Here is a 21,518-nt window from a genome sequence, read left to right as displayed (position 1 = left end):
ATACCTGGTGACCCGATGCCCGCTGTCGAGCCAGACGATCCAATGCCTGGTGACCCGGTGCCCACTGCCTTGCCAGATGACGCGGTGCCCGCTGGCAAGCCAAATGACCTGATGCCTGGTGACCCAGTGCCCGCTGTCATACCTGGTGACCCGATGCCTGCTGTCGAGCCAGACAATCCGGTACCTGATGACCCGGTGCCCACTGTCGTGCCTGTTGACTCGGAGCCCACTGCCTTGCCAGATGACGCGGTGCCCGCTGTCGAGCCAAATGACCTGATGCCTGGTGACCCGATGCCCGCTGTCCAGCCAGACGATTCAATGTCTGCCCCAGTGCCCGCGGTCATGCCAGGTGACTCGGAACCCACTGCCTTGCCAGATGACGCGGTGCTCGCTGTCAAGCCAAATGACTTGATGCCTGGTGACCCGATGCCCGCTGTCCAGTTAGACGATCCAATGTCTGACCCAGTGTCCGCGGTCATACCAGTTGACTCGGAGCCCACTGCCTTGCCAGATGACGCGGTGCCCGCTGTCGAGCCAAATGACCTGATGCCTGGTGACCCGATGCCCGCTGTCCAGCCAGACGATCCAATGTCTGACCTAGTGCCAGCGGTCATGCCAGTTGACTCGGAGCCCACTGTCGTGCCTGGTGACTCGGTGCCCGCCGCTCCGCCTGGGGGCCCGAGACCTGTCGCTCCGCCTGGGGGTCCAGCGCCCGCCGCTCCACCTGGGGGTCCGGCGCCCGCCGCCCCGCCTGGGGGCCTGAGACCTGTCGCTCCGCCTGAGGGCCCGAGACCTGTCGCTCCACCCGGGAGTCCGGCGCCCGCCGCTCCGCCTGAGGGCCCGAGACCTGTAGTTCCGCCTGGGGGTCCGGCGCCTGTCGCCCCGCCTGGGGGCCCGATGCCTGTCGCCCCGCCTGGGGGCCCGATGCCTGTCGCCCCGCCTGGGGGCCCGAGGCCTGTCGCTCCATCTGGGGGTCCGGCACCCGCCGCTCCGCCTGAGGGCCCGAGACCTGTAGTTCCGCCTGGGGGCCCGATGCCTGTCGCCCCGCCTGGGGGCCCGATGCCTGTCGCCCCGCCCGGGGGCCCGAGGCCTGTCGCCCCGCCCGGGGGCCCGAGGCCTGTCGCCCCGCCCGGGGGCCCGAGGCCTGACGCCCCGCCCGGGGGCCCGGTGCCTGCCGCTCCGCCCGGGGGCCCGGTGCCTGCCGCTCCGCCTGGTGGCCCGCTGCCTGCTGCTTCGCCTGGTAGCCCGATGTGCCTCTGCCCGGAGTCTAGCCCGATGTGCCTCTGCCCGGAGTCCTGCCCGATGTGCCTCTGCCCGGAGTCCTGCCCGATGTGCCTCTGCCCGGAGTCCTGCCCGATGTGCCTCTGCCCGGAGTCCAGCCCGATGTGCCTCTGCCCGGAGTCCAGCCCGATGTGCCTCTGCCCGGTGTGGCTCTGCCCGGTGTGCCTCTGCCCGGAGTCCAGCCCGATGTGCCTCTGCCCGGAGTCCAGCCCGATGTGCCTCTGCCCGGTGTACCGCTGCCCGGAGTCCTGCCCGGTGTACCGCTGCCCGGAGTCCTGCCCGGTGTGCCAGTCTTTGATATCCCGCCAGTTACCAGACCCGGGCGGTGGAACATTTTTCCCAGCTAGGACTGTTTGGAGCGTCCTGAGGCCGCTCCTTGAGGGGGGGGTACTGTCAGGAATGGACTGGCCAGCAATGGTGGGACTCACCTGCCTTTTGATCTGCAGTACCAGGGCTGGCCAGCGGATGCTCCCAGCAATCAGAGACTCAACCTTTCAGCCAGCTAACACCTGGAACTGATGATACTGGTGTATTTAAGGGATGGCCAGACTTGCAGACTCTGCCTTGGTGTTGTGTTTGTCCTGGGCCCTGTATCTGTCCTGCTTCCTTTTTCTGTTCCTTTGCTACCTGTTCTGATCCCTGGCTTGTGACCCTGACCATCCCTCTGCCTGACCCTCTGTACTACGCTGCTTGCTACCTGTTCTGATCCCTGGCTTGTGACCTTGACCATCCCTCTGCCTGACCCTCTGTACTACGCTGCTTGCTACCTGCTGAACCTGGCCTGTGACCCCGACCCATCTCCGCTTGCTCCCCCTGTACCTACCTGCCCAATTGATATTGACCCGGCCTGCCTGACGACGCTTGCTTGTATGTACTGTTATCTGTGGGTGGTTTGGTTGGGTTTGTTTGCACTGTATTATGTTTAGTATTGCACTGCGTTTATGTTTGTATTGTTAGTGTTAATAAATTACATTGTTAATCACATATCTGAAGTCTGCGTTTCCCTGCTTCAGTCACACACCTCTGGTCATACCTGGGAGCCCTGACAGTCTTTCAGTAGATTCGGAAGGGTGGTGTGAGGGTCCGCCAGGAACAAGAGAATATCATCCGCGTAGGCTGCGAGCTTATATTCCTTGTCTGCTACCGTGATTCCTTTAATGTCGGGGTTTAAACAAATTTTCCGTAGCAGGGGCTCAAGGGATAGGACAAACAAGAGCGGGGAGAGGGGGCATCCCTAACGTGTGCCGTTCCGTAAATGAAAGGAGTTTGACAGATGGCCGTTCACCCGGACCCGGGCAGTAGGGGCAAAATAGAGGGCCATTATAAAGTTAAGCATCTTCTCACCCATACCCAGTGCTACTAAAGACGCATTCAAGTAATCCCAGGCAATCCTGTCAAAGGCCTTTTCTGCATCCAAGGAGAGGAAAAAACCCAGAGAGTTAGACCTACGGAGCCACTGGTTGAGATTAAGGGCCTTGATAGTGTTGTCCCTTGCCTCTCTACCAGGGATAAATCCTGCTTGGTCCAAGTCGACCAGGGAGGGAAGCAAGGGGAGAAGACCATTAGCAATGATCTTCGCCAAAAGCTTGACGTCCACGTTCAGCAAGGAAATGGGTCTGTAATTAGAGACCTGGGTGTTGTCCTTCCCGTCTTTGGGGATAACTGTAATGTGAGCCTCCAACAGGTGGTTAGGCGGCCTTGAAGGTTGAGCGAGAGTGTTAAAAGCAGAAAGAAATGGAGTACCCAATATGTCTAGAAAAGATTTGTAATAGGCTACTGTAAAACCATCAGGGCCCGGGCTCTTCCCCGGTTTCATCTGCTTCACCGCGGACTGCAGTTCAGTTAAGGTGAGATCTTTTTCCAAAGCGTGAACCAGATCCTCGGAGAGGGCGGGTGAGCCATAGAGATGGAGAAATTCAGAGATCAAAGCAGCTCTAGATTTGTCTGAATGTATAGGGGGACGTTCCGGAGGGAGGTTGTATAGAGATTTATAGTAGCGTTCGAAATGGGCAGCAATATCGGGATTGGATGTAGCCTCAATGCCATCAGGGCCTCTGATTTTATGTACCGTCATGCTGGCCCGTTTCTCACGAAGAGCTCTGGCTAGAAACCTCCCGCTCTTATTTGCGAACTCATAATACAGCTTATGTGAAAGGATGTATCTTTTTATAACCACCTTACCCAGTTCCGTGAGAAGTTGTGTGCGTGTATTCGTTAGTTCCGAAAGGGTCGACGCAGCCAGAGTCTGTTTGTGAACTTTCTCCAAGGAGCGGATCCTATCTGAGAGGAGCTTCAGACGCTCCTGTTTGGCTTTCTTACGTCTCGACGCATTGGCTATGAGGATGTCCCGGATGACACACTTGTGGGCCTCCCATCGTGTGATGGGAGAGGTGTCCGAAGAGCTATTCAAAGAAAAATATTCAGTCATATTAGAGCGGAGCTCTTGAATAATAGCGGCATCCACAAGGAGGGAAGTGTCCAGATGCCAGTATTTGGAGCGCGGGTGCGAGATTGGGGAACCGTAAAGTCATGGTGATGGGATGATAATCAGAAAGGACCATCGGTTCTATGGTAGCAGCATGGAGGAGGGGAAGATCTGGTTGCGACAAAAAAAAGTAGTCGATCCTAGAATACTTGTTGTGTGGCGGGGAGAAAAAAGTATAATCTTTAACAGTGGGGTAAAGTGTACGCCAGGTGTCATGTAATTGTAGAAGCTGTAATTGTATATGTATTTGCCCGAGAGCCTTGTAGGGTAAAGAAGAACATCCCGAGGAGGAGTCTAGCAGAGGGCTCAAAGGGACATTCAGATCGCCTCCAAGTATCAGTAACCCTTCCTGGAAAGCAGCTAGAGCAGAGACGAGTGAGCGCGTGAAGGAGACCTGTTTAATATTGGGGGCATATACATTGGCGAATGTGATAGGTCTGTTAGCGAATACTCCCTTTATAAACAGGTATCTACCCTCAGGGTCCACCAAGGAATCGGTTACTTGGAGCGGAAGGTGTCTGGCGAACAAAATCGCAACCTCCTTAGACTTAGCCAGGGGGTTGGTAGCATGGAAGACCGTGGGGAAGTGGAAATTGAAATGGCTTTGGAATGGAGTCTTGGCGAAAGTGCGTTTCTTGTAGAAAGACCACATCCGCTTTCTGTTTGTGTAAGAGAGGAGCATGGAGTGCTTTTCGGGTGTGTTCAGGCCTTTGACATTAAGTGAAAGGAGTTTCAGAGACAAATGTCCCGTCTGTGAGGTGGAAGAAAGCATGGCTGCTGGATGGCGGAGCCTAAGTCCGATGCCTCAGTATGCCGAGGATCTGAAGGGTAGGAAAGAGGAGAGGGGGAGAAAGAGAAAAAAAAAAAAGAGGGGGGGGAAAGGAAGGAGGAAAGAGGAGGGAAGGGAGGGAGGAGGGGGGAACAGGAATCAAGAATATGAAAAAAGAAAGGGAGGGATATAGATATTATATGGCTTGAGGAACAGACCCGCTATTCCACGTGAGAGAAAGAGAAACAGGAAGAGAGGAAAAGGTTGGAGAAAAGGGAGAGGAGCGCAAAGGTGATGGAAAAGAAGTTCAGGAAAGTGATTAGGATAGTAGCCGGAAAAAAGGGGTCAGTGGAAGCTCACCGAGCTCACTGTGTGGGGAACGAGGTCGGCGTAGAACCAGGAAATGCGCGTCCGCCGGCCGGTGGCCCCCTATGAGAAGTTATGTAAAAAAAGGACAGGAACAAGGGGGCGGGGTTCGAGAGACGCAAGTGGTGTCAGGAGTCCGCAGGGGTGGAGTATATAGGAGGTTGGGTTACCGATCATCCGTGGAGGATGAAGTGTTGTGCGACATGCATAAGACGAAGACCTGGGTGATGGTAATAGGTGTAACATAAGCGAAATGCTGCCAAGCAAGGGGTCTAGCTGCATGTAGCATATAAGAAGTGTCAAGGCACATACAGAGTGAGCGTAAAGGGAAGGACGGCCTAGGCGAGCGCGAGACAGTAAAGGGTCTCCTCGCTAAACTGAGAATAGCGAAGGACCCCCACAAATATTACAGGCAAACCACATCACAAGCAAGAACATAACGAGTCAACAATAGCAAAACCATGAGTGATCATGACAAAAACAGGTAAAATGACAATAAGCCCCGATCAGCAATCAGTTACCAACTAAACCCCTTAAGATCAAAACCCGTCATCAATCCCAAAAATATACAGGTATCCAAGGGGCTAAATAATAAACAGGAACCCCCCTCCCCCCACACACAAATATAGTATCTGGTGCCCCCAGGGAAACAAAGGGGACAAGCATCACCTCTCTCGGAATGGCTTAAAGGTGGGGAGGAGGAGAATGCGTGAGGGGATGGTCAAAGGCACGCAGGCTCTCCAGGTATACCTCTTCGGCCAAGTTAAAGGGAAAGCTGGGCTGGAGAGACTGATATGGTTCCATTCTGGAATGTCTAACAGGTGGCGGGGAGAGGTGATGCTCATCCAAACAGTCAGATTCCGCTGATTGCACTGACAATTACCTTCCCCTAAAACGCAGTTATCCTTCCCTGCATACAATATCCACCTCCCCTCAACCCACCCCCAGTGGAAATTTAGAGTCACTGACATAGTCCCACATAAAAGTATACATTACGAATTGAGCAGGAATCTCTTCTGAAGAATTGAGAAGGCCGAGCATTCCAATGCCTGTGGAGGGGGCGAGCAACGCACCACCGAACAGCCCCAAACGAGCAGCAGGACATCCGCAAAGACGTGAAGGCGAAGTTCAGGGCTTGCCATGAAGACGAGGCTGGAGGACATTGATCGAACAGGATGCATCCGGATGGTGATATGACATAGAAGGCTGGGGGAAGGCACAAAGTGATAACCAACTGGAGGTGGAGGACTCGATGTGGGATGTGGAGAACTAGGTGACAATTAGCAAGGCGGAGCCCAGAGACTGTACCCCTTCATGGGAGGATGAGTCGGCTAGAGTGTGGCCAACGCCCGACCCCTTGTCAGGCAGGGAGGAACTGCGGAGGCCCAATAGTTACGCACAGGGCAGGGACAGAGTCCCATGAAGCACAGGCTGCAATCTTGACAGATAAGTAGTAAGGGCAGTAAAGTATGAGTCTGACGGGCATTGATCAATGAGCAAGTGAGTAACTGGAACTTTCGGGGCAAGTGGATGAGAGAAAGAGTGAAATAGTAATAGAACGTAAACACTTAGTAAGGAATGCACCGAAGTAGCAGTATTGAGGGAGGATCCCGGACCATTAGGTTTCGCGCCGTGGCTTCCTGTGCACCGGAGAGGCCGTCGGGCTGAAGGTGACTGTGGCGTCCCCCATGGGGGGTCTCGGAGGAGTCGATGGGGGCATCCGCCCTCTACGATGAGACTGGCCGTGCCATTCCATAGCACTGTCCTCAGATCCTGGGTTAGCGGTAGTCTCATGGAGCTGAACCAATCAGGCAGGTCAATCAGTGGGATGTCTATGGAGGCACAGAAAGAGGGCAATTCTTCAGGGGTTCGCAGGTTGTGAGAACGACCGCTAGCTTGTACAGAGAGGCAGAAGGGGAACCTCCATCTGTAAGGAATGTTACGTGATCGGAGCGTATCCAGAAGAGGGCGTAAAGCGCGCCGTTGGCGCAGGGTGGTGCTGGATAAGTCCTGAAACAGTTGTATTTCTGTTCCCCCGTGTAGAAGGCGCCTTCGGTCTCTAGCACACCGGAGGATATCTTCTTTGAGCAGAAAACTTACTAGGCAGCAAACGATATCCCTGGGTGGGTCTACATCCCCCCTCCTGGGACGGATCGCTCTGTGCACACGTTCGATGTCAATCGGGGTTGCTGGCGGGCGATCAAGGAGGTCATTGAATATGGCCCTCACCACCCTGGGAATATCTGTATTTTCTACTGATTCTGGGAGACCGCGGATCCTGATGTTACGCCTGCGGCCACGGTTGTCTAAATCCTCAATATTCCTGTGGAGTTCTCTGATAGTTGAAGCGTGTATCGCTGACTTATGCTGTATTTCAACAATGGCGGAACCGTTTTGCCTGGATGCGGATTCCACCCGGTCCAATCGCGAACCCATGGCCCTTAAATCATCATGTAGATCTCCCAAAGCTGCAGTAAGCGTGGCAGTCATGGTGGCCTTGATGTCAGCGGCCACAGCCTGAAGATCCCTTAGGGACAGAGATTGTGATGCAGAGGGGACATCATGCTGAGGCATGGTGTCAGGAGCAGCCTGCATGTCAGAGCAGGGAGGATTAGGCATATCAGCAGCTGAAGAGAGGGGTAAAAACAGGAGAAGGAGATGGCTGCAGCCCCTCTCTCTGGTGCTGGGAGCGGAAGAGCTCCTGTATGTGTCTCCCCTGACCTCCCTGGCTCCGTGGGGAGCGCGAACGGGCACCGGATGATCTCCGGTCCGACTTCCCCATAATGTGACAGCTCCCTCTCACCCCGCTCCGTCGTACGGCGATGCAGAGGGATCCGGCCGGCGGGAGCTCTCTCTCTATGCGGCCATCTTCCAGCCGCGGCAGACCATGCCTCTATACTAAATATATTTTAACACGGTTCTCAAGGTAAGGTAACAAGGAGGAACCAAAGATTAGTAACTAGTAGTAGATCTGAGGAACTTCAAAGCAATATTTTAACACAATCTGCTTATGGAACTCGTGGTGTTTTGGAGATATGCAAGAAATGTTTCATAGAAAAAGAACAGCATCCAGCTGCCATACGATGGGAAGGCTGGATTGCCTAAATATAGAGGTTTGGTGGGATTCTCTGAATGACCATGAGGCAAGGTAGTTCAATAAACGTTGCCAGGAGATATTTTGGGGAGGGGGTGGGAAGGTTGGATAAAAGGGGATGGATATGTGGTAGGGAAGGGGAGAGGGTCATCAAGGTAGGGGATTAGTGGTGGACGTAGGAAGGAAGGGAAATGTGGGGAATAAGAAAAATAGGGGTTTGTGGGAAGGACTGCAGATCACACCACTTAAGCAGAACAGGGTCACTGGGTACCTGACCATGCCCCAATGGTTGGAGGATCAAAAATGAAAATCAAAATAGACCCAAGTTTTAGCATACTGCTAGAAATAAAAGTAAGAAGGGGGGTGAAGTAGGTAATGTGGGCTATTGGATGTCCATCAGTTCTCTGAGTCGACAGGATCCATAGCAGGAGATATAAAGCAACCTCTCTTATGGGTTCCCTGTGATTGCCATCTTGATTGGAATTGGATGTCTTCCGGGAGGAACAGAAAGCAGAGCGACACAGTTGGTCTGGTGTGTGATGGTGATGAAGAGGAGGTCAGGTGTAGCTCTTGTAAGACTGCTAGAAGGTTTTCTGAGGTTCTGCAGGCATGCTTCGAACCCTGGTATGTGAAGTGAAGAAAAAATGGAAACTCCCATGTGTAGGTGATATGGTGGCATTGCCGGACCTGGAGATGAGGCTTCAGAGCTAGACATTTGGAGAGTATTAGTTTCGAAATGTCAGCAAATAGTTGGTAGGTATGTACATGGAAGATCAAAGTTTCACTCTGTCGTGCAGTATGTAGTAGTTGCTCTTTGGTACTATAGAAATGTAATTTTGTGACCAAGTCACATGGAGGGCCTTCAGATTTGCGTGGTACCAGGGCTCTGTGGACATGATCCATCTCAAGGCATTCTGTGGCAATTGACAGTGCCAATTCTTGGAAGGGGGATTTCACAGTGGATTGTAGGTCTTTGACTGACTCATGTATACCCCATATGTGTAAAATGGCGTGCCCTGTTTTTAAAGTCTTCTAGGCAGGTCTGGAGGGACAAGTTCTCCCCACGGAGGGCTTCCAGTTTCTCAGTATGATTGCCAAGACAGGCTTCTAAGTCATCTGTTCTCTGCTCAAGGTTTGCTGTGCGCTGACCTAGCTTGCGGATCTCTGGACCAGTGGTCAATTATCTGGTCAGAAGTCTGTTTAAGTGCTTGGTGTAACATCTTCTCCAACTGCTTATGAATATCTGTTGGAGCCGTGAGTGGAGATAACAAGGGGGATTAGAAGTCTACATCTGACTCTCCCTCTTCCTCCTGTAGCTTCTGATTCTGTTTGGGAGAGTGTGGTGCATGGGCCTAGGAAGATGACGGATCCACCATCTTAGAGGATGCCCAGGATAGCACTTCACGGATAGACTTTGCTTTTGTTTTCCGGTGGACACCTCCATAGACCATGGTGTCAATGCTCAGGTCTCTCCAACTCCAGGGCAGGCTTGTAGGAGTGCGGGTTGTGGCAGGGCTCGTTGTTTAAACAAAGGCGTTGGCTTCCTAGGTGTGGAACACCAGACTGGCATTTAGGACCAGGCAGGCTTAACGCAGGCCTCCCAAGATGTATGATTTTATCAAGAGATCAATGTTGATGTAGAAATTATTAATCTTGATACAGATATGAGGCCTTCACTCATCAATGTCCTTACAGTGGTAGACTATGCCATCACAGATATGAACCCTTCACTTGTCAATGTCCTTACAGAGGTAGACTATGCCATCACAGATATGAGCCCATCACTCATCAATGTCCTTACAGAGGTAGACTATGCCAACAGAGATATGAACCCATCACTCATCAATGTCCTTACAGTGGTAGACTATGCCATCACAGATATGAACCCATCACTCATCAATGTCCTTACAGTGGTAGACTATGCCATCACAGATATGAGCCCATCACTCATCAATGTCCTTACAGTGGCAGACTATGCCATCACAGATATGAGGCCTTCACTCATCAATGTCCTTACAGTGGTAGACTATGCCATCACAGATATGAACCCTTTACTCATCAATGTCCTTACAGTGGCAGACTATGCCATCAGAGATATGAACCCATCACTCATCAATGTCCTTACAGTGGTAGACTATGCCATCACAGATACGAGGCCTTCACTCATCAATGTCCTTACAGTGGTAGACTATGCCATCACAGATATGAACCCTTTACTCATCAATGTCCTTACAGTGGCAGACTATGCCATCAGAGATATGAACCCATCACTCATCAATGTCCTTACAGTGGTAGACTATGCCATCACAGATGTGAGGCCTTCACTCGTCAATGTCCTTACAGTGGTAGACTATGCCATCACAGATATGAACCCTTCACTCATCAATGTCCTTACAGTGGTAGACTATGCCATCACAGATATGAGGCCTTCACTCATCAATGTCCTTACAGTGGTAGACTATGCCATCACAGATATGAACCCTTCACTAGTCAATGTCCTTACAGTGGTAGACTATGCCATCACAGATGTGAACCCTTCACTAGTCAATGTACTTACAGTGGTAGACTATGCCATCACAGATATAAGGCCTTCACTTGTCAATGTCCTTACAGATGTAGACTATGCCATCAAAGATATGAGGCCTTCACTCATCAATGTCCTTACAGTGGTAGACTATGCCATCACAGATATGAGGCCTACACTCGTCAATGTCCTTACAGTGGTAGACTATGCCATCACAGATATGAGGCCATCACTCATCAATGTCCTTACAGTGGTAGACTATGCCATCACAGATACGAGGCCTTCACTCGTCAATGTCCTTACAGTGGTAGACTATGCCATCACAGATACGAACCCTTCACTCATCAATGTCCTTACAGTGGTAGACTATGCCATCACAGATACGAACCCATCACTCATCAATGTCCTTTTCAGTGGTAGACTATGCCATCACAGATACGAGGCCTTCACTCATCAATGTCCTTACAGTGGCAGACTATGCCATCAGAGATATGAACCCATCACTCATCAATGTCCTTACAGTGGTAGACTATGCCATCACAGATGTGAGGCCTTCACTCATCAATGTCCTTACAGTGGTAGACTATGCCATCACAGATATGAACCCTTCACTCATCAATGTCCTTACAGTGGTAGACTATGCCATCACAGATATGAGGCCTTCACTCATCAATGTCCTTACAGAGGTAGACTATGCCATCACAGATATGAACCCTTCACTAGTCAATGTCCTTACAGTGGTAGACTATGCCATCACAGATATGAACCCTTCACTAGTCAATGTACTTACAGTGGTAGACTATGCCATCACAGATGTGAGGCCTTCACTCATCAATGTCCTTAGAGTGGTAGACTATGCCATCACAGATATAAGGCCTTCACTTGTCAATGTCCTTACAGATGTAGACTATGCCATCAAAGATATGAGGCCTACACTCGTCAATGTTCTTACAGTGGTAGACTATGCCATCACAGATATGAGGCCTTCACTCATCAATGTCCTTACAGTGGTAGACTATGCCATCACAGATATGAGGCCTTCACTCATCAATGTCCTTACAGTGGTAGACTATGCCATCACAGATATGAACCCTTCACTAGTCAATGTCCTTACAGTGGTAGACTATGCCATCACAGATGTGAACCCTTCACTAGTCAATGTACTTACAGTGGTAGACTATGCCATCACAGATATAAGGCCTTCACTTGTCAATGTCCTTACAGATGTAGACTATGCCATCAAAGATATGAGGCCTTCACTCATCAATGTCCTTACAGTGGTAGACTATGCCATCACAGATATGAGGCCTTCACTCGTCAATGTCCTTACAGAGGTAGACTATGCCATCACAGATATGAGGCCTTCACTCATCAATGTCCTTACAGTGGTAGACTATGCCATCACAGATGTGAGCCCTTCACTCATCAATGTCCTTAAAGTGGTAGACTATGCCATCACAGATATGAACCCTTCACTCATCAATGTCCTTACAGTGGTAGACTATGCCATCACAGATATGAGGCCTACACTCGTCAATGTCCTTACAGTGGTAGACTATGCCATCACAGATACGAGGCCATCACTCATCAATGTCCTTACAGTGGTAGACTATGCCATCACAGATACGAGGCCTTCACTCGTCAATGTCCTTACAGTGGTAGACTATGCCATCACAGATACGAACCCTTCACTCATCAATGTCCTTACAGTGGTAGACTATGCCATCACAGATACGAACCCATCACTCATCAATGTCCTTTTCAGTGGTAGACTATGCCATCACAGATATGAACCCTTCACTCGTCAATGTCCTTACAGAGGTAGACTATGCCATCACAGATATGAACCCTTCACTCGTCAATGTCTTTACAGTGGTAGACTATGCCATCACAGATATGAGGCCTTCACTCGTCAATGTCCTTACAGTGGTAGACTATGCCATCACAGATATGAACCCTTCACTCATCAATGTCCTTACAGTGGCAGACTATGCCATCACAGATATGAGGCCTTCACTCATCAATGTCCTTACAGTGGTAGACTATGCCATCACAGATATGAACCCTTCACTCATCAATGTCCTTACAGTGGCAGACTATGCCATCACAGATATGAGGCCTTCACTCATCAATGTCCTTACAGTGGCAGACTATGCCATCACAGATATGAACCCTTTACTCATCAATGTCCTTACAGTGGCAGACTATGCCATCACAGATATGAACCCTTCACTCATCAATGTCCTTACAGAGGTAGACTATGCCATCAGAGATATGAACCCATCACTCATCAATGTCCTTACAGTGGTAGACTATGCCATCACAGATATGAACCCTTCACTCATCAATGTCCTTACAGTGGCAGACTATGCCATCAGAGATATGAACCCATCACTCATCAATGTCCTTACAGTGGTAGACTATGCCATCACAGATGTGAGGCCTTCACTCATCAATGTCCTTACAGTGGTAGACTATGCCATCACAGATATGAACCCTTCACTCATCAATGTCCTTACAGTGGTAGACTATGCCATCACAGATATGAGGCCTTCACTCATCAATGTCCTTACAGAGGTAGACTATGCCATCACAGATATGAACCCTTCACTAGTCAATGTCCTTACAGTGGTAGACTATGCCATCACAGATATGAACCCTTCACTAGTCAATGTACTTACAGTGGTAGACTATGCCATCACAGATGTGAGGCCTTCACTCATCAATGTCCTTAGAGTGGTAGACTATGCCATCACAGATATAAGGCCTTCACTTGTCAATGTCCTTACAGATGTAGACTATGCCATCAAAGATATGAGGCCTACACTCGTCAATGTCCTTACAGTGGTAGACTATGCCATCACAGATATGAGGCCTTCACTCATCAATGTCCTTACAGTGGTAGACTATGCCATCACAGATATGAGGCCTTCACTCGTCAATGTCCTTACAGAGGTAGACTATGCCATCACAGATATGAGGCCTTCACTCATCAATGTCCTTACAGTGGTAGACTATGCCATCACAGATATGAACCCTTCACTCATCAATGTCCTTACAGTGGTAGACTATGCCATCACAGATATGAGGCCTTCACTCATCAATGTCCTTACAGAGGTAGACTATGCCATCACAGATATGAACCCTTCACTAGTCAATGTCCTTACAGTGGTAGACTATGCCATCACAGATATGAACCCTTCACTAGTCAATGTACTTACAGTGGTAGACTATGCCATCACAGATGTGAGGCCTTCACTCATCAATGTCCTTAGAGTGGTAGACTATGCCATCACAGATATAAGGCGTTCACTTGTCAATGTCCTTACAGATGTAGACTATGCCATCAAAGATATGAGGCCTACACTCGTCAATGTCCTTACAGTGGTAGACTATGCCATCACAGATATGAGGCCTTCACTCATCAATGTCCTTACAGTGGTAGACTATGCCATCACAGATATGAGGCCTTCACTCGTCAATGTCCTTACAGAGGTAGACTATGCCATCACAGATATGAGGCCTTCACTCATCAATGTCCTTACAGTGGTAGACTATGCCATCACAGATGTGAGGCCTTCACTCATCAATGTCCTTACAGTGGTAGACTATGCCATCACAGATATGAACCCTTCACTCATCAATGTCCTTACAGTGGTAGACTATGCCATCACAGATATGAACCCTTCACTAGTCAATGTCCTTACAGTGGTAGACTATGCCATCACAGATATGAACCCTTCACTAGTCAATGTACTTACAGTGGTAGACTATGCCATCACAGATGTGAGGCCTTCACTCATCAATGTCCTTAGAGTGGTAGACTATGCCATCACAGATATAAGGCCTTCACTAGTCAATGTCCTTACAGATGTAGACTATGCCATCAAAGATATGAGGCCTACACTCGTCAATGTCCTTACAGTGGTAGACTATGCCATCACAGATATGAACCCTTCACTCATCAATGTCCTTACAGTGGTAGACTATGCCATCACAGATATGAACCCTTCACTCATCAATGTCCTTACAGTGGTAGACTATGCCATCACAGATATGAGGCCTACACTCGTCAATGTCCTTACAGTGGTAGACTATGCCATCACAGATATGAGGCCTTCACTCGTCAATGTCCTTACAGTGGTAGACTATGCCATCACAGATATGAGGCCTTCACTCGTCAATGTCCTTGCAGTGGTAGACTATGCCATCACAGATACGAGGCCATCACTCATCAATGTCCTTACAGTGGTAGACTATGCCATCACAGATACGAACCCATCACTCATCAATGTCCTTTTCAGTGGTAGACTATGCCATCACAGATACGAGGCCTTCACTCATCAATGTCCTTACAGTGGTAGACTATGCCATCACAGATATGAACCCTTCACTCATCAATGTCCTTACAGAGGTAGACTATGCCATCACAGATGTGAACCCTTCACTCGTCAATGTCTTTACAGTGGTAGACTATGCCATCACAGATATGAACCCTTCACTCGTCAATGTCCTTACAGTGGTAGACTATGCCATCACAGATACGAGGCCTTCACTCGTCAATGTCCTTACAGTGGTAGACTATGCCATCACAGATACGAATACGAGTGTGGGGGTATGACAGTGATGGGTATGTACAGGAGAGGAGTGTGGAGGTATGACAGTGATGGGTATGTACAGGAGAGGAGTACGGAGGTATGACAGTGATGGGTATGTACAGGAGAGGAGTACAGAGGTATGACAGTGATGGGTATGTACAGAAGAGGAGTACAGAGGTATGACAGTGATGGGTATGTACAGAAGAGGAGTACGGAGGTATGACAGTGATGGGTACGTACAGGAGAGGAGTGTGGAGGTGTGACAGTGATCGGTATGTACAGGAGAGGAGTACGGAGGTATGACAGTGATCGGTATGTACAGGAGAGGAGTGTGGAGGTATGACAGTGGAGTGTGGAGGTATGACAGTGATAGGTATGTACAGGAGAGGAGTACGGAGGTATGACAGTGATGGGTATGTACAGGAGAGGAGTACGGAGGTATGAGAGTGATGGGTATGTACAGGAGAGGAGTACGGAGGTATGAGAGTGATGGGTATGTACAGGAGAGGAGTACAGAGGTATGACAGTGATGGGTATGTACAGAAGAGGAGTACGGAGGTATGACAGTGATGGGTATGTACAGGAGAGGAGTGTGGAGGTGTGACAGTGATCGGTATGTACAGGAGAGGAGTACGGAGGTATGACAGTGATCGGTATGTACAGGAGAGGAGTGTGGAGGTATGACAGTGGAGTGTGGAGGTATGACAGTGATAGGTATGTACAGGAGAGGAGTACGGAGGTATGACAGTGATGGGTATGTACAGGAGAGGAGTACGGAGGTATGAGAGTGATGGGTATGTACAGGAGAGGAGTACGGAGGTATGAGAGTGATGGGTATGTACAGGAGAGGAGTACAGAGGTATGACAGTGATGGGTATGTACAGAAGAGGAGTACGGAGGTATGACAGTGATGGGTATGTACAGGAGAGGAGTGTGGAGGTGTGACAGTGATGGGTATGTACAGGAGAGGAGTGTGGAGGTATGACAGTGATGGGTATGTACAGGAGAGGAGTACGGAGGTATGACAGTGATCGGTATGTACAGGAGAGGAGTACGGAGGTATGACAGTGATCGGTATGTACAGGAGAGGAGTACGGAGGTATGACAGTGATCGGTATGTACAGGAGAGGAGTACGGAGGTATGACAGTGATCGGTATGTACAGGAGAGGAGTGTGGAGGTATGACAGTGGAGTGTGGAGGTATGACAGTGATAGGTATGTACAGGAGAGGAGTACGGAGGTATGAGAGTGATGGGTATGTACAGGAGAGGGGTACGGAGGTATGACAGTGATGGGTATGTACAGGAGAGGAGTACGGAGGTATGACAGTGATGGGTATGTACAGGAGAGGAGTACGGAGGTATGACAGTGATGGGTACGTACAGGAGAGGGGTACGGAGGTATGACAGTGATGGGTACGTACAGGAGAGGGGTACGGAGGTATGACAGTGATGGGTATGTACAGGAGAGGAGTACGGAGGTATGACAGTGATGGGTACGTACAGGAGAGGAGTACGGAGGTATGACAGTGATGGGTACGTACAGGAGAGGAGTACGGAGGTATGAGAGTGATGGGTACGTACAGGAGAGGAGTACGGAGGTATGAGAGTGATGGGTACGTACAGGAGAGGAGTACGGAGGTATGACAGTGATGGGTACGTACAGGAGAGGAGTACGGAGGTATGACAGTGATGGGTACGTACAGGAGAGGAGTACGGAGGTATGACAGTGATGGGTACGTACAGGAGAGGAGTACGGAGGTATGACAGTGATGGGTATGTACAGGAGAGGAGTACGGAGGTATGAGAGTGATGGGTACGTACAGGAGAGGAGTACGGAGGTATGACAGTGATGTGTATGTACAGGAGAGGAGTACGGAGGTATGACAGTGATGGGTATGTACAGGAGAGGAGTACGGAGCTATGACCGTTCCCAGGGAGGAGTATCTCAGGAAGGGTCTATACTCCACCATAACTCTGGTTCTCGGAGTGTCAGGTCCCAGCGGGTTCTCCTGGTGTCTCTCCTGTTATTCTGTCTCGGACACATCAGAGGAACATGGTGGGAGATCAGCCTGAATGTCCTTCCTAGGAGGGAATACCGGAGCCATTCTGAGGCCCATTTAATGGCCGGCAATGAGGAGGAAACCAACACTGAGAAGTAGATGCTGAGATATATACAGCACGGGGCAGCACAGTGGCTGAGTGGTTAGCACTTCCACCTGGCAGTACTCGGGTTGTTGGTTCAAATCCCAACCATGGCACCACCTGCCTGGAGTTTGCATGTTCTCCCTGTGCCTGCGCGGGTGTCCTCCCACACTACAAAGACATGCTGGGAGGTGAATTGTCTCCTAAGTTGTCCCTAGTATGTGTATGTATGAATGTGAGTTAGGGCCCTTAGATTGTACGCTCCTCGGGGGCGGGGACTGATGGGAATGTACAATATAGATGTAAACTGACGGCGCTATATAAGTACCTGGAATAAATAATAATAATACACCCAGATCATCGATGACGAGGAGGAAGGTTCGGTCACAGATGATTGGTCCGTCTATAGCAGGGACAGGAGCCGGGACCAGGAATAGGAGATCCACCTGACTTACCCGTGTGCTCTGACATGGAGAAGATCCCATGCTGGCCCTATGGTGGCCGTGTGTTCAGGATGGAGACCGACAATCACAGGACCCTCTGGAAGCCGATCTAAATTGGCTAAGAGGAAGAAAGTGTTCCCGGGACAGGAAGTGACACTGGACAGGAAGTGACTCCAGACAGGAAGTGACTCCAGACAGATTTATACAGAGGCTGCAGCATGGAGAGCAGACACTAGATGGTGCTGTTCCAAAAATAGCTGTATAGCATAAAACAGGGAAAAAAATGAAAAACAAAAGACGATGGCGGCTCGTAAACTTCTATTGTCCATGTATGCACAGTTATCACATTACAGTGGATTAGATATCCCTCCATTTTGTTGTAGCCCACCTGTCCTTCCTCCGGCGGCCATTTTCCCTTAGTCTAATACAATGTTCGTACAGTTATACACATTACAGTGCAGTGGATTAGATCTTTGTCCTCCATTTTGTTGTAGGCCGCCTGTCCCTCCTCCGGCGGCCATTTTCCCTTAGTCTGATATGAATGCTGGCACATTTTGTCCCCTGATATTAGACATTAGCCGGGTGATTGTATACACACAGCGGGCAGATCTCAATCAATGTCACCCACTAGTCTATACTGTCACGGGGTTGGCCAGCCAATCATGTGGCTCCTATTCTGTCCTTCCAATGACCATTCCTAGTACATAGGACTCATCTTCCATACTACATTCATGATACAACAAGATGGAAACTCCCAATATACAGAGAAAATCTCCCATAAAATACATAGAAATCACATCTGCCCTAAAGGGCCATAAACATAAGAAGATTGCCCCCGACGCCCCCAGATTCATCTACAATACTAGCCAAGGTGTCATTGGTCCCCCTAATACACGGATAGTACCCCAATCCTGCATTCATACATGTGACAATACACCATGGATTCCTCCCGCTCTATATTATGTCTCCATACAAATCAGTCGCCATCCAATCCATCCATCTCACAAAAGCTCCAATACCCAGCAAATGTTTCCGTCTCCTCCTAGTAATAACCATGTGATCTCCATGAGAATAAAGCGCCAATTTGTGTCCTTATCCCCTCCCCCTACGCAGGATGTACACCCCTTCATGGCCACGCCTCTTTATGTAACTGACAATTGCGCGGTCGTGCAACGCTGCACCCAAACTAAATATCCGTCCTTTCTTCACACAAATAGAGCTTTCTGTCGGTGGGATGTCATCACCTGTGCGCTTTTTATTTTTCACGCCATAAACAAAAAAAGACCAAAAATTTTGAAGAAAAACAATATTTTGTACTTTCGGCTATAAAATATATAAAGTAACCTCAAAGTTAGTTATAAATTTCACTAAAATGTCTCCCGCTCCATGTTTATGGGAAAAGGACCCCAATAAGTGGATATTGATTGCTGTGTGTGACCGTTATATCGTCTGCAGACTATGGGGAGATCATGGGGTGTACACAGCTTGTACTTCTCACTGCACAGCACATTTCTGGGGGGCTAAGATACCAGGACACCCCCAATACCAGGACACCCCCAATACCAGGATACCTCCAATACCAGGACACCCCCAAATACCAGGACACCCCCAATACCAGGACACTCCCCAATACCAGGACACCCCCAATACCAGGACACCCCCAAATACCAGGACACCCCCAATACCAGGACACCCCCAAATACCAGGACACCCCCAATACCAGGACACTCCCCAATACCAGGACACCCCCCAATACCAGGACAGGACACCCCCAATACCAGGACACCCCCAAATACCAGGACATGACACCCCCAAATACCACGACACCCCCAAATAGCAGGACAGGACAACCCCAATACCAGGACACCCCCAAATAACAGGACATGACACCCCCAAATACCAGGACACCCCCAATACCGGGACATCCCCCAATACCGGGACATCCCCCAATACCAAGACACCCCCAAATACCAGGACACCCCCAATACCAGGACACCCCCAAATACCAGGACGGGACACCCCCAAATACCAGGACAGGACAAACACCCCCAAATACCAGGATGGTACAAACACCCCCAAATACCAGAGCAGTATAAACACCCCCAAATACCAGGACGGTACAAACACCCCCAAATACCAGGACAGCACAAACACCCCCAAATACCAGGACAGTACAAACACCCCCAAATACCAGGACAGCACAAACACCCCCAAATACCAGGACAGGACAAACACCCTCAAATACCAGGACGGGACACCCCCAAATACCAGGACAGGACAAACACCCCCAAATACCAGGACGGTACAAACCCCCCCAAATACCAGAGCAGTATAAACACCCCCAAATACCAGGAGAGGACAAACACCCCCAAATACCAGGACAGCAAAAACACCCCCAAATACCAGGATAGTACAAATACCCCCAAATACCAGGACAAACACCCCCAAATACCAGGACGGGACAGTACACACCCCCTGTGACGGGGGGTAGGCAGGACAGGACAAACACCCCCAAATACCAGGACAGGACAGTACACACCCCCTGTGACGGGGAGGGGGGGCAGGACAGAACACACAGAGCAGCTGATAAACACACAAAGCTTCATTGAAAGATGACAATCACTCAATTGGGGTCAGCAGGTAGCGTCTCAGTGCCCAGTGTAGGGGAAGAGCAGGGAGAGGGCCCAAAACAATTGTAATCCAGCCCCAGGGGGCAAAGTCAGAGTCTCTGGCACTTTGTAATCCAAACAGGGAAGAGAAAGGGGGGAGAGTTCATGGACGGTCCATAGGGGAATAAAACGGGTGCAGACACTCACGGGTCCAGCAGGGATGTCCTGGCTCACAGCAGACGACAGCAGGGGGCGACCCTCCTCAGCACACAGCAACAGCGGGTAATCCGGGCCCCAGAGAATTAGAGTATAGGGGGGCCCACAACAGGCAGTCCTATCACACAGCAGCAGCGGGTAATCCGGGCCCCAGAGTATTCGACAGAGTATAGGGGGGCCCACAACAGGTAGTCCTATCACACAGCAGCAGTGGGTAATCCGGGCCCCAGAGTATTCAACAGAGTATAGGGGGGCCAATAACAGGTAGTCCTAGCACACAGCAACAGCGGATAATCCGGGCCCCGGAGTATTAGGGAGAGTATCGTGGGGCCCACAGCAGGTAGTCCTAGCACACAGCAACAGCAGATAATCCGGGCCCCAGAGTATTAGGCAGAGTATCGTGGGGCCCAAAGCAGGTAGTCCTAGCACACAGCAACAGCGGGTAATCCGGGCCCCAGAGTATTAGGCAGAGTATAGGGGGGCCCATAACAGGTAGTCCTAGCACACAGCAACAGTGGGTAATCCGGGCCCCAGAGTATTAGGAAGAGTATAGGGGGGCCCACAACAGGCAGTCCTAGCACACAGCAACAGCGGGTAATCCGGGCCCCAGAGTATTAGGCAGAGTATAGGGGGGCCCACAACAGGCAGTCCTAGCACACAGCAGCAGCGGATAATCCGGGCCCCAGAGTATTAGGCAGAGTATAGGGGGGCCCAAAGCAGGTAGTCCTAGCACACAGCAGAGCGGATAATCCGGGCCCCAGAGTATTAGGTAGAGTATCGTGGGGCCCACAGCAAAGCAGTCCTAGCACACAGCAGCAGCGGATAATCCGGGCCCCAGAGTATTAGGCAGAGTATCGTGGGGCCCACAGCAAAGCAGTCCTAGCACACAGCAGCAGCGGATAATCCGGGCCCCAGAGTATTAGGCAGGGTATCGTGGGGCCCAAAGCAGGCAGTCCTAGCACACAGCAGCAGCGGATAATCCGGGCCCC

At 50.3% G+C, this 21,518-nt stretch overlaps 1 protein-coding gene across 1 annotated transcript in view; it reads right to left on the bottom strand.

Moving 5' to 3' along the window:
* LOC149470596 (uncharacterized) overlaps nucleotides 1–17,848 on the bottom strand; it is a gene marked incomplete at its 3' end in the record, with an annotated part of 38,520 nt that extends 20,672 nt beyond the window's left edge. Inside the window, exon 1 of the mRNA XM_089662220.1 lies at nucleotides 17,717–17,848. The remainder of the gene's footprint in view (nucleotides 1–17,716) is intronic.
* Between the last annotated feature and the right edge of the window lie 3,670 nt (nucleotides 17,849–21,518).

This window comes from Staurois parvus, unplaced genomic scaffold, assembly GCF_062004578.1.
Source record: "Staurois parvus isolate SC_StPar_1 unplaced genomic scaffold, SC_StPar_1.0 ptg000037l, whole genome shotgun sequence".
In the NCBI taxonomy this organism is placed as follows: Eukaryota; Metazoa; Chordata; class Amphibia; order Anura; family Ranidae; genus Staurois; species Staurois parvus.
This window is presented reverse-complemented; position numbering and strand designations above follow the sequence as displayed.